Genomic DNA, 13,748 nt, shown 5'->3' on the forward strand with positions numbered 1-13,748 from the left:
TGGCGGGGGCGGGGTGTGAGGGATGTGTTACGGGAAATGCGGGAGATGCGGTCAAGGGAGTTCTCGACCACTGTGGGGGGAAAGTTGCGGTCCTTGAAGAGTGTGGACATCTGGGATGTGCGGGAGTGGAATGCCTCATCGTGGGAGCAGATGCGGCGGAGGTGGAGGAATTGGGAATAGGGGATGGAATTTTTGCAGGAGGGTGGGTGGGAGGAGGTGTATTCTAAGTAGCTGTGGGAGTCGCTGGGCTTGAAATGGACATCAGTTACAAGCTGGTTGCCTGAGATGGAGACTGAGAGATCCAGGAAGGTGAGGGATATGCTGGAGATGGCCCAGGTGAACTGAAGGTTGGGGTGGAAGGTGTTGGTGAAGTGGATGAACTGTTCGAGCTACTCTGGGGAGCAAGAGGCGGCACTGATATAGTCATCAATGTAACGGAGGAAGAGGTAGGGTTTGGGGCCTGTGTAGGTGCGGAAGAGGGACTGTTCCCAGCTGTGTTCTAATTAAAGTACCCTATAGCTCCATTATAACCTTCCGTCCCTTACAATCTATTCTTCTAATGATAAAAGCCAGCATCCCTAATGCCTTGTTTACTTTCCTATTAACTATCCAGCCACCTTCAGGCATATGTGGACAAGCACCCCAAGAGCCCTTTGTTACTCTGAACTTCCTAGTGTATTGCCATTCATTGAGTACTCCTTTGTATTTTTGCATCTCCTATTTTGAGATTATTTGTCCGCTATCTAATATCTCTATGTATCTTGGTGTCATAACTTTGCTTGTTAATGCTTGTATGAATACCCTTGGGAACATGTGTGATGGTCTGGTTGATATGTTAATGCACAATATTGTTTGCTGTGGCGATGACAAGTTTTATTCTTCAGGTCTCCTGCCTCATTCTGCTAGGTTTGCCCCAATATAAAAAGGCGGTAAACATTTCATTTGGGGTGAAAAACTCAAAAATGTTCTGTGGACAATGAGTATCTTCATTGTCTGCAATGTGTTGTTAATCAGATTGCTTGAAAAATGGCCAGTGGCAGTGAATGTAAACAAACACTTGACAAGTATGAATTTCCGTCCAAACATCTGGCTTTTGGTCATGATCGGCAATGGCTTTTTTCATTGTGTCTCCACAATCAAAAACTAGCAGATTGCACACTGTAACTTTCATTCCTGGACAATAGCAATCTCGTGTTGTCTGAGTTGCTATTAATCTGGAGAGACAGCATGTGCAACCATTGCTGTTCCCTGAATAGGATCCAGAATATAGATGGAAAACTGTTGCTTTCATTCAGCTTCTCTTGCCAGTAACCACCATTGGCATCAAAGGTAGTAAGTAATTTCGCCTTGGCAAAGTAAGGTAAAAATCCTTCAAAGATTGGCAGAGGCGAAGTTTATTTAATCATCCGTGGGATGTAAGCGTCGCTAGCATGTATTGAGCACCACTAATTGCCCTGGAGGAGGTGATGATGAGCTTCCTTCTTGAACTGCTGCTGTCCTTGGGGTATAGGTACGCCTGCAATGCAATTACCAAGAAAATTCCAGGGTTTTGAACCACAGAGAGTGAGGGAACAGTGATTATAGCTGGAAATCAGGCCATTCTGTGACACAGAAGCAAACTTACAAATGATGAGGTTCCCATGAATTTGCTGCCCGTGTCTATCTCAACCAAAGATGATTTACAACCTGCTGTTGGATGAGCCTTTATGAGTTATGCAGTGCCTTTTGTATATATTACACATTGCTGTTCCATTACAGGAAGGACAAGAAGTTAAAATTTGTGGCTGAGGTGCCATTTGAGCAGGCTGCTTTGACCTGAATGGTTTCTTCACTATACTTGGAACTGTAGACTTTTGGGTTGTACATGTGGATGAGCATTGGGGATACATGCGGGGAGTTAGTTATTTCAGATTTCCTAGCCTCTAACCTGTACTTGTCGCTACATTATTTATATGGCTGGCCCTGGTCAGTTTCTGATCAACAGCAATCTTCAGGATTTCCATAGTAGCAGGTTCTGTGATGGCAATGCCTTTAAATAGTACAAGTCATGAGATCCGTCTCATTTAGCACCATGGTAATGCTACACATCCATCCATGAGTAAATTCAATGTAAGGATGGAATTTCATCACCATAGCGAGTGTGTGGTAGATACTCCTGCTAATATAGTCATGAATGGGCACATCTTCAACAGGTAGATTGTTGAGGATGATGTCCAGCAATATTCTTCATTCTTGCTGGTTACCTTAACACCTGCCACAGACCCTATTTGTCAATTATTTCCTTTAGAACTAGGCCAATTTGGTCAAAAGTGAGACTACAGAGCCACTCCTGGTGTTGGAAGTTGAAAGTTGCCTAACCAGAGCTTTATTTAGATCCTTTGGGTCGATATACACACTCAGCTGTCCAGTTTGTTCCACTGCTACCATGCTGTTAATTCATAATGATTCAATTGTCACATACTTGATTACTTTCTTCTTTTTTAACTCTTTAATCTTGTTTTTCAGGCTGAGCTTGAGGGCAGCTGCCACTTCCTATAAACTCGCCATTGTCTACATCTCGGATCTATTTTGGGCTCAGTGATGTAGCGGGCTCAAAATATTGAAAGAAAAAGCTCCTTTGGTATTGTAAGGGTTACCAGCAATACTCCTTCTAAATTTATTCTCTTCTTGCACGGACCTCCATGGTCCATTCACAACAAAAGATTCTGGAAGTGAAAGTCATGTGGTGATATGATAATTAGCATGTGCAGGGTTTCTGAGCAGGTACAGGGATGTTTGCTTACCAGTCCAGACTTTAGATGCATGGCTTTTGTTACTTATCTGTGGTCAAGAACGCTGGCACTTCAGACCTAGTCAATGCATTAGGTTTTCAAACTATTTTAACATCTCAGCAGTATCATCATATAATATCATATTTTCTTCAACTGGATCACTGTGTAAAGCTATTTCACCAGGTCTGTTAGTTTAACATATTGCATGACAAATTGGGTCTACCTGACACTTCATGCTCATTTGTTGCTGTCTTTCTGCAAATCACCATTCCAACAGTCATAAGCCAGAGACCCTTGAACTTCTTGAACTGACTGAGACAATGTCTTCTATGTTGGAGAGGGATTTGTCAGCATCTTCCACCGATATCTCTCCAGTGCCCACTTTCATCAATTTGTTGTGGTTCTTTTTAGCCAAACACTTGTGCACAAAATGATTGGCTTCCTGCAGCGAGCACACTGACTTCCCCATGTTGGACATGCTATCCTTTCCTTTATATGTTGCCTTCCACAGTATCTGCATCCTACCCTTGGTTTTTGGTATTTTGCTCTTTTGGTTTGGCACATCTATTTAGAATACTGCAAAACCTGATCTACTCTGCCATGAACATGCTATGGCTATGGATTTGCAACCTCAGTCCTTCTACGCATGCTTTTCCTGAGAGATTTTCCTCTCTCCCGGTTAATTCACTACAGAATCTCAAATGCCCAAGCAAATCTAAATGTTCAGTAAATCATATTTAGTAGTCTTAATGGACAGGATTCTGCAAGCTGTGCTAATATAGTCAGATAGAATCATAGTCATAGAGTCTTACAGCACGGAAACAGAGCCTTCAGTCCAACCAGTCCATACCGTGCTCTCTTTCACACTGAACCCTAAGCCTGAATGCTTGCTGCTCGTAAGTTAGTTCAGTTGACATTCAAAGCATATCTCCAAGGCTTTTAAACTTTCTGTAGTCAGTTTTTCCTCTTCTTTAGAAAGATATAGAGTGAAGTACATTTTATAGCAGTCTCTCCCCAATAGTAATTCAAGCAAAGCTAGTGGTAGTTGCTCTGCCCTGTTAATTAAATCTTTCACAATCTCATATTTTTGTCATTGTAAAGTGGAGAAACTGTCGGTTCTGCTGCATATTGCTTTTTATTTTGACTGGAGCGAGGAAAAGAAAATTTACAACCATTTTATGACTCACCCAGCGATACAGCTGCAGCTTCCACCTATGTTTATGTTTCATTTTCAATGGCCACCAGTGCCTTTTATCGGCCTTCAAAAAGCCAGGATATTTATGTGCTCCTTCTTCAGTGGCTGTGCTCCTGTGCAAAACTTCAAAACTCAAACTCTGCTGTCTGTACAACATGTTATGTACTCAGTGAGTAAAATGCATGCATGCACTGTGTCTTTATTTAAACTGCATGTAAAGTAGTTGCTTGCAAAGGTAGAAGTCATATGACAATGGCAAGCCAGGAAACACATTAATACAGTGTTGTATCCTCATCAAAACAACAAATAAATTCTGCAGTTTTATCTAATGTCTCCGATGTTCTAATGTATCCAGTTTGCAAAGATTTCCCCCTTGATTATTAGTCGCTGGAGAATCTCAAACAAGGGGCCACCGACTCAGTACAAGGATTTAGCCAGCTGATAGGAATAAAATTTTGTCAGTCAGGAAATTGATAATTTTTGAAATTCTCTATGTTCAGAAATCTATGGTTACACAGCCATGGAGAATTTTCAAGACTACCATCAATAAATCTTTAAACACCGAGGAAAACGAGCGATAATGTGGGAAGTTGGAGTTAATATAGCAGTTAATCCAGGAATTTATTAGTTGGCAGAGATGGGGCAAAGGCTGAACAATTTAATTTTAAAAAATTAAATAGAAATTTTATTCCTATCAGTTGGCTAAATATATACATTGTGCAGATGAGTATGGGCTCTTGTGTAACGTATTAGTTCTGAAAGGGTTAATATTGGAAACTGCATTATGCTCCATCCTACCTGATGATATCATTAGGACTTGGTTGGGAAATTAGGACCTCAGAGGGTAAAGACCTCTGTCTACAGGTCTCCCAATAGTCTGAGTAGCAATGCCTAACTCAGTTGTACCTGACTGTCAAAATGCAATAAATTATATCTTGTTTAATAAAAGAATGTCTTCAAACTGAGTCCCACTAATACATTCACTCAACCACTCCAGGACCTCAGACCCAGCAAAGCAAGAGGATGGTAGCGTCAAACTGTTTGTAAGTGTACCTTGCCTTTAAGGAACTTTACCTTGTAACAGTTCCGTATGCTGAGTGTATACAAGATTGCAACTCTGCCCATCTGTTAGTCTGTTTTGGGTGTGAAAGCTGCTCACACTAATCAGTTGGTTTGTTGTATATCTTCAAAAAGTTTACAATATATTTTGTTTCAAATGCAATAACCACTGACAAGCAATAGATTATTAGGCCATTGCCAACAATGCATCAAAAACTGGCCAAATCACAAGCTGTTGGTGATTGACATCACAGCACATACCATGTTGGCCAGCATTTGTAATCCACCTCAGGAGAGGGAGAACAAAGCAGTTTTACTTTCACACATGCAGCCGCAATGAGATGTATTTTGTGCACTTGGCGAACATAAAAATGTCATCTCTGTAGTGTCCTATTGCAGTTTTTTTTTCCTAGAATTTCAGTTTTAGTAGCAAGATTACACCTTCACATGTACTCAAGCCAACACACTAACACCATTTCTGTAATGTTCTTTTGCAGTTTTTTTTTCCAAATTTGGGTTCTAGTGGCAAGGCTAACGCCCATTGTCTATCTCCATTTGTCATTGCTCTTCCTATGGCAAAAAGAACTACGGAGAGCTGTGAACACAGCCCAGTCCATCACGCAAACCAGCCTTCTATCCATTAACTTTACCTGTACTTCCTGCTGCCTCAGGAAATCACCCAACATTATCAAAGATCCCTCCCACACCAGTTATACTCTCTTCCATCGGGCAGTAGGTATAAGAGTTTGTGTACACTTATGAGCAGATTCAAGAACAGTTTCTTCCCTGGTGTTATCAGACTTTTGAATGGGCCACTTTAATATTAATGTTGATCTCTCTCTGCACCTGTAACATTGTATCCTGTGCTCTGTTCCGTTTCCCTGCTGCATTTAATTAGCATGATCTGCCTGTAACGTACATAAGACAACATTTTTCACTCTACCTCAGTATACATGGCAATAATAAATCAAATCAAATCAAATCATTGAGCATATTGTGGCATTTTAGAGGACAGTTAAGAGCCAGTCACATTACTATAGGTTTGGAGTCTCATGTGGCCCAGATAGGGATGGCAAATTCCTTTTCCTAAGGAGTAAACCAAATGGGTTTTTACAACAGTGAATGGTCGTTTCATGCGCACTGGTTTCCAATTCCAGATTTAGGTAATGAATTTAAGTTCCGATAGATACTGTGGATTCAAACGCATGTCACCACACAGCATTAGTCCAGATGGCTGGATCACAAGCCCAGTGTCATTATCATTGTGCCACCTTTCCCCTGCACACGGCTTCTTTGAGCCAAAGTGAGGATCTGAAGGAATTTAGACTCCCCACTCCATCCTTGCGTTTGGTGCAGGAGTGCAATGACCTGACTCCAAATTCAAGTTCAGTTTTAAATGTTTAAATCTTCACAATAGCAATGCTGAAAAGAGAGGCTTTTAACTCATAGTCTGTCTTGTAATAATTTAGTGATAATAAATAAATATCAAAGCAGCATGCAGTTGCATCTGCTGTGTTGAAACATTGTTTTGCACATTTCTTTGTACCATCAAGGCCTTTTACACTTGCAGCTGAGTCAAGCAGATGAAACTGGGGATGCTTCTCCATACTGCCTTAATCGGCCATGTTTTGGTGCACAAATACTCTGAAATGAAACAACTTGAGACTCTCCTGTTGCTCCAGCTAATGATCAAGCTGACAACTAATGGGTCCCATCACTCATGTAGCTGGTGATTTCCTCCTAAATGACAAAGGCTAATTCAGCTTTGTGGTCATTTGGAACATGGAGCAGGTTTTGTGTTTACTTCCCTTACAATACTGACCTGAGGAGAGAAAAACCTTTCTTTAATCCTTATTCAATGCATCACTGAATCCACTGAATGAAAGACTTCATGCCTAAGTAGGTTAACTGCTTTAAAAGAATTTTTTGGATGCATTTTTACGGAAGTCAAATTTTGCAACCCAATTAAATATTAAGTGTGTAAGAATACATAGCTCACTGCATTGAATGATTGTATTGAAAGACCTGATGCATGGGCAGAATTGAAATAAGGCAGGTTAGTTAAGTCAGATGCAGATCAGTTTAAAAATACTCATTTTCCCTCTCCTTGATTTTAAATTTTGTCCACATAAGTAAAGAATTGTCTGGGTGGGAGAAACTGCTGAGTAGGCATTCAAACATAAATATTGGCTTAGGAAAATAAATATAAGCAGCTGTTTGATCCAAATAGCAGAAACAGTGCATTTCTGCCTGTAACATTATACAATTCAGTGAGTGAAATAACTCCAAAGAGGCAGATATCCCATCACCAAGTCACCCTTTATTTACAGGTGCAGTGGACACAGGCTCTGGCCAGCTAGCTCAGAGCCAGCCCCCAGAATTAGGAGGCTCTTTGGATCTCCAGTTTATATCTATCAGCCAGGGCTCCCTGATTGACCCAGGTTAACAACCCCATTCAAGAATCCCATAGTTAATGAGATCCACCCAGCCCCCATTCCAATCACTACAGTGAGTCAACAGGATTTCTTGGCTTATAAATTTGTTCAGAGTGGAAAACATAATTCAGATTAATAAGCGCAATGTTTTAGACATCAGTCCTTATTCCTATCAAAACTTCACAAGTGAAGACCCATTGCTGTCAGATACAGTGGCATGCTAGTATAAAGTCCATCCAAGAGGGACTGGGCTGATTAAGGGAAAGGGATAAATGATCAAGTCTTGGAGAGTTATGACACAAAATGAGATGGTGATTCAAACAGGAACCTGATGTTATAATGAAGGGAGGTCGAGGAGAATGAGACAGTGCCTCAGAAAGGGGTAAGAAACCGATGAGGAGATGAAGCAAGAGAAACAGAATTGTGAGCTGATGAGGCTGATTTTCTTTTCAGCATTTGTTATGTAAAATTGGGAGGCACATTGATGAGCCAAGAAATTCCATCAATCAGGTAAGTATTTTTGTTTAAACTGATCTCTTTGTGAGATCTTCATGGTGATATTTTTTGTCAGAAAAATGCTGGTGATACTTCATGTAGACTCCTAAAATAGCTAAACCAATAGTTGCAAAAGCCTAATACTTGTTTCAGACACGGGCACTTGCATTCTTACTCTGATGTCTAAACTAGTAGTAAATGGTGCACTCCTGGCTCAGCACATGAATATTGAATACTTTAGTGTCTATTTAAGTAGATACACTGGGCATCACAACATTGAAATTCCTGATCCTTGGTGTATCAAGGCCCTATTAATGTTGGTGCTTAACTGCTGGAGCTTAATAAGACAATATTAAATGATATAAATCACAATCAGAGGAAAGCCGTTTCATGGAACTTGCCTTGAAAAGTTATGGATTGAAAACTTTTCCGAACTTAACTGCAAGTGCATATTTAATTTTGTTTTTCCAGACTTCTGCAAGAAAGATAGACAAATTTACACACTGGTCAATGGGAGAAATATCAAGTAAGTGGCAAAAGGCTACAGTTGGGAGCTTATAGGATGATTCCCAGCAGATGGTAAAGGCTGAAGGCTGTATACTATAATGAGTGTTTGTCGGGGAAAGGAGCGAACATAAAGTGATCTTTTGTCCACTGGAGTTCTAAAAAAAAGCATATCTTCAGCATGTACATTGTGCTATTAATGCCTTCCATTTTAGACTTTCAGTCAGGACATTTGAAGCTTAACTTGCTGTTAAGGTTACTGGTGTCATTGTTTAATGGCAGCAAACATGGGAGAGATATGATTGTGATTGGAAAAACAGTGGGCAAGTCGTGAAATCATAGCCAGCATTGAGGAATTTACTGGGCAGAGTCTTTCTCATGTCCAGGCGCACATGGCTTGGGGTCAAGGAGCAGGACCAGGAGGCTCAGCGTTAAAACCCAACATATGGGGCCAGGAGCAGAGGTAAGGGAAAAGGATGCTGCAAATGCAATAAGATTGAGATAAGGAAGCTCAACTGTGAGATGTGAGAAGGAATTTACTAGAGGATGTGATGGAAAATGAAGATACGAGTACGTGTGAGAGGAGAAAGACGTTGCAAGGTAGGGAGAGAAGAAGGTTGCAAAGGAAGAAATTTAAACCCGTAAATAAAGGAATACTCAATTAACAATGATCGAAGAAAACTTAAAATCACTGAGGTAATGGGTTCTTTGCAAATGAATGAGGAATCTCTAGTTTAGGATTTGCAGACTTTCATAAACTACCGTGCTTGGCAAAATATCATGAATCCTATTGTAATGAACACTGTAAATTGAGAAATTTAAATCTGAGATTGAGATCTAAGATGCAATAAATAGGGTCACAATTGCCTGGTTAAAATATTTCTTTTTTATTTCTGCATGTGTGATGGAGAAACGTTAGCTGTAATTTCAATGACCTGGAAAGTTGTGCTTAAAATGATGGCTTCTCATCCACGGAAGTGTGCATCAGTCATTTGGAAAAAAATTTTTGTTAACTAATGCCAAGTGTTGTGTGCTAATCTGTATCCTTCAGTCCTTGATGGTCTAAGGGAAACAACTCCAGTGATTAGACCATTTGACTAATCCTTATCTATATCATAGAACATAGAAAAGTACAGCACAGTACAGGCCCTTCACCCACGATGTTTTGCTGTGGAATAATCCTAATCCAAAAATAAAGTAACTTAACCTACATTTCCCTCAATTCACTGCTGCCCATGTGCATGTCCAGCAGTCACTTAAATGTCACTAATGACTCCGCTTCCATGACTACCACTGGTAAACTATTCCATGCGCTCACAACTCTCTGGGTGAAGAACCTCCCTCTGACGTCTCCTCTATACCTTCCTCCTAACACCTTAAAACTATGGCCCCTTGTGGCAGTCAATCCTGCCCTGGGGAAAAGTCTCTGGCTATTGACTCTATCCATGCTTCTCATTACCTTGTACACCTCGATCAGGTCACCTCTCTTCCTCCTTCTCTCCAGAGAGAAAAGTCCGAGCTCAGCCAACCTCTCCTCGTAAGACAAGCCCTCCAGTCCAGGCAGCATCTTGGTAAACCTCCTTTGCACCCTCTCCAAAGCCTCCACATCTTTCCTATAAGAGGGCGACCAGAACTGGACACAATATTCCAAGTGTGGTCTCACCAGGGTTTTGTAGATCTGCAGCATTACCTCGCGGCTCTTAAACCCGATCCCCCTAATCCCCTGATATTATCCTGTAGACTAAGAGTTTTCTCTTTGCAATTTATCACACAGACCCTTTGGGCCAACAAGTCCGCACTGACCCTCAGAGCACCCCACCCAGACCCATCCCCCTGTAACCCACTTAATCTACATATCCCTGAAGACTTCAGGCAATTTAGCGTGACCAATCCACCTAACTTGCATGTCTTTGGATTGTGGGAGGAAACCAGAGCACCTGGAGGAAATCCATGCAGACACAGGGAGAATGTGTAAATTCCACGCAGGCTGTATTCCGAGGGTGGAATTGAACCCAGGTCCCTGACGCTGTGAGGCAGCAGTGCTTACCACTGAGCCGCTGTGCCACCCACATTTTTCATATCATCTTCAAACTTATTGATCATACCTCCTACTACATTTCTAGATCGTCAAAGTACACAGAAAGGGACACAATACTAAATCTTATGGTCCATCACCATATACAGATTTCCAGGGACAAAATACCCATTGACCATCACTTTCTACTTTGTGCCACTAAGCCTTTTCTGAAATTAATTGGGCAAATTTCCCTGGATCACATGGGCTGTTTGTTTCTTAACTCGTCCGTCATGTCCAACCTTGTCACATGCAGAGCTGAAATCTATCTGGACTATGTCAACCGTCCTCATCAACACATCTAGTCACCTCCAAGAAAGATTCAATCAAACTGTAGACATAATCTTCCCTTTTACAAAACTAGACTGAATATTCATGATTGACCCTTGCCTCTCTCAATAGATATTAATTCTATCCCTCAGATATTTTCCATTAGTTTCCCTACCACAGATGTTAGACTCACAGGGCTGTAGTTTCTTGGTTTATTGCTACCACCCCTCTTGAACAATGGTACCACATTAGTTGTCCTGTAGTTCTCTGGCACCTCACCTGTGTCCAGAGAGGATTTGAAAATGAATGTCAGCGCCCTTGCAATCTCTTCCTGTGTCTCTCATAGCAGTATTGGATACATTTCATCCAGGCCTAAGGTTTATCCACATTCAAGCTTTGTTAAACCTGGATATCTCCTCTCTCTCAAAGCTAATTTGCTCAGGTATATCACAATCCCTCTCCTGATTTCTATATCTACATTGTCCTTCTTTAAGGTGACTACAGACACAAATTTCTCTTTAAAATGTCAACAGTGTCTGCTGGCTTCACACACAGACTGTCACCTTGATCTTTAATGGTCCCTATTCTTTTCTGCTACTGCAGTGTACTGGCCATACATATCAGTTCATGTATGTGCCTTATGCTTTTGTTGGCATTACCTCTACATAACTTACTTTATTCTGCAATTATAGCCTAGCTAGCCCAAGCTGAAACACGATGCAATAAGCAGCTAGAGCTTGTTGCAACATGTTTCTTTAGCCATGTGGTTTCCAGAAGTGCAAGTCATGATGATTGACATGTCCACAATTGTTTTTCAGTACAACCATTTAAAAAAAAACAGAAAACCACTTCAAAAGGCAGTTTTCTGCTCGTTCCTGACAATGTTCTGCAGAGTGATGATGGGAAGTGCAGATGCTGGAGAATCCAAGATAATAAAATGAGAGGCTGGATGAACACAGCAGGCCCAGCAGCATTTCAGGAGCACAAAAGCTGATGTTTTGGGCCTAGACCCTCCATCAGAGAGGGGGATGGGGTGAGGGTTCTGGAATAAATAGGGAGAGAGGGGGAGGCAGACCGAAGATGGAGAGAAAAGAAGATAGGTGGAGGGGAGAGTATAGGTGGGGAGGTAGGGAGGGGATAGGTCAGACCAGGGAAGACGGACAGGTCAAGGAGGTGGGATGAGGTTAGTAGGTAGCTGGGGGTGCGGCTTGGGGTGGGAGGAAGGGATGGGTGAGAGGAAGAACCGGTTAGGGAGGCAGAGACCGGTTGGACTGGTTTTGGGATGCAGTGGGTGGGAGGGAAGAGCTGGGCTGGTTGTGTGGTGCAGTGGGGGGAGGGGACGAACTGGGCTGGTTTTGGGATGCAGTGGGGGAAGGGGAGATTTTGAAGCTGGTGAAGTCCACATTGATACCATTGGGCTGCAGGGTTCCCAAGCGGAATATGAGTTGCTGTTCCTGCACCCTTCGGGTGGCATCATTGTGGCACTGCAGGAGGCGCATGATGGACATGTCATCTAGAGAATGGGAGGGGGAGTGGAAATGGTTTGCCACTGGGAGGTGCAGTTGTTTATTGCGAACCGAGCAGAGGTGTTCTGCAAAGCGGCCCTCCAGCCTCCGCTTGGTTTCCCCAATGTAGAGGAAGCCACACCGGGTACAGTGGATGCAGTATACCACATTGGCAGATGTGCAGGTGAACCTCTCCTTAATGTGGAAAGTCATCTTGGGTCCTGGGATAGGGGTGAGGGAGGAGGTGTGGGGGCAAGTGTAGCATTTCCTGTGGTTGCAGGGGAAGGTGCCGGGTGTGGTGGGGTTGGAGGGCAGTGTGGAGCGAACAAGGGAGTCACGGAGAGAGTGGTCTCTCTGGAAAGCAGACAGGGGTGGGGATGGAAAAATGTCTTGGGTGGTTGGGTCGGATTGTAGATGGCGGAAGTGTCGGAGGATGATGCGTTGTATCCGGAGGTTGGTGGGGTGGTGTGTGAGAATGAGGGGGATCCTCTTTGGGCAGTTGTGGCGGGGGCGGGGTGTGAGGGATGTGTTGCGGGAAATGCGGGAGACGCGGTCAAGGGCGTTCTCGACCACTGTGGGGGGAAAGTTGCGGTCCTTGAAGAACTTGGACATCTGGGATGTGCGGGAGTGGAATGCCTCATCGTGGGAGCAGATGCGGCGGAGGTGGAGGAATTGGGAATAGGGGATGGAATATTTGCAGGAGGGTGGGTGGGAGGAGGTGTATTCTAGGTAGCTGTGGGAGTCGGTGGGCTTGAAATGGACATCAGTTACAAGCTGGTTGCCTGAGATGGAGACTGAGAGATCCAGGAAGGTGAGGGATGTGCTGGAGATGGCCCAGGTGAACTGAAGGTTGGGGTGGAAGGTGTTGGTGAAGTGGATGAACTGTTCGAGCTCCTCTGGGGAGCAAGAGGCGGCGCCGATACAGTCATCAATGTAACGGAGGAAGAGGTGGGGTTTGGAGCGTGTGTAGGTGCGGAAGAGGGACTGTTCCACGTAACCTGCAAAGAGGCAGGCATAGCTGGGGCCCATGCGGGTGCCCATGGCCACCCCCTTAGTCTGTAGGAAGTGGGAGGAATCGAAAGAGAAGTTGTTGAGGGTGAGGACGAGTTCAGCTAGGCGGATGAGGGTGTCGGTGGAGGGGGCCTGGTCGGGCCTGCGGGACAGGAAGAAGCAGAGGGCCTTGAGGCCATCTGCATGCGGAATGCAGGTGTACAGGGACTGGACATCCATGGTGAAAATGAGGTGTTGGGGGCCAGGGAATTGGAAGTCCTGGACGAGGTGGAGCTCATGGGTGGTGTCACGGACGTAGGTGGGGAGTTCCTGGACCAAAGGGGAGAAAATGGAGCCCAGATAGGTGGAGATGAGTTCGGTGGGGTAGGAGCAGGCTGAGACGATGGGTCGACCAGGGCAGGCAGGTTTGTGGATTTTGGGAAGGAGATA

Source organism: Stegostoma tigrinum, chromosome 1 (genome assembly GCF_030684315.1).
Source record: "Stegostoma tigrinum isolate sSteTig4 chromosome 1, sSteTig4.hap1, whole genome shotgun sequence".
Taxonomy (NCBI): domain Eukaryota; kingdom Metazoa; phylum Chordata; class Chondrichthyes; order Orectolobiformes; family Stegostomatidae; genus Stegostoma; species Stegostoma tigrinum.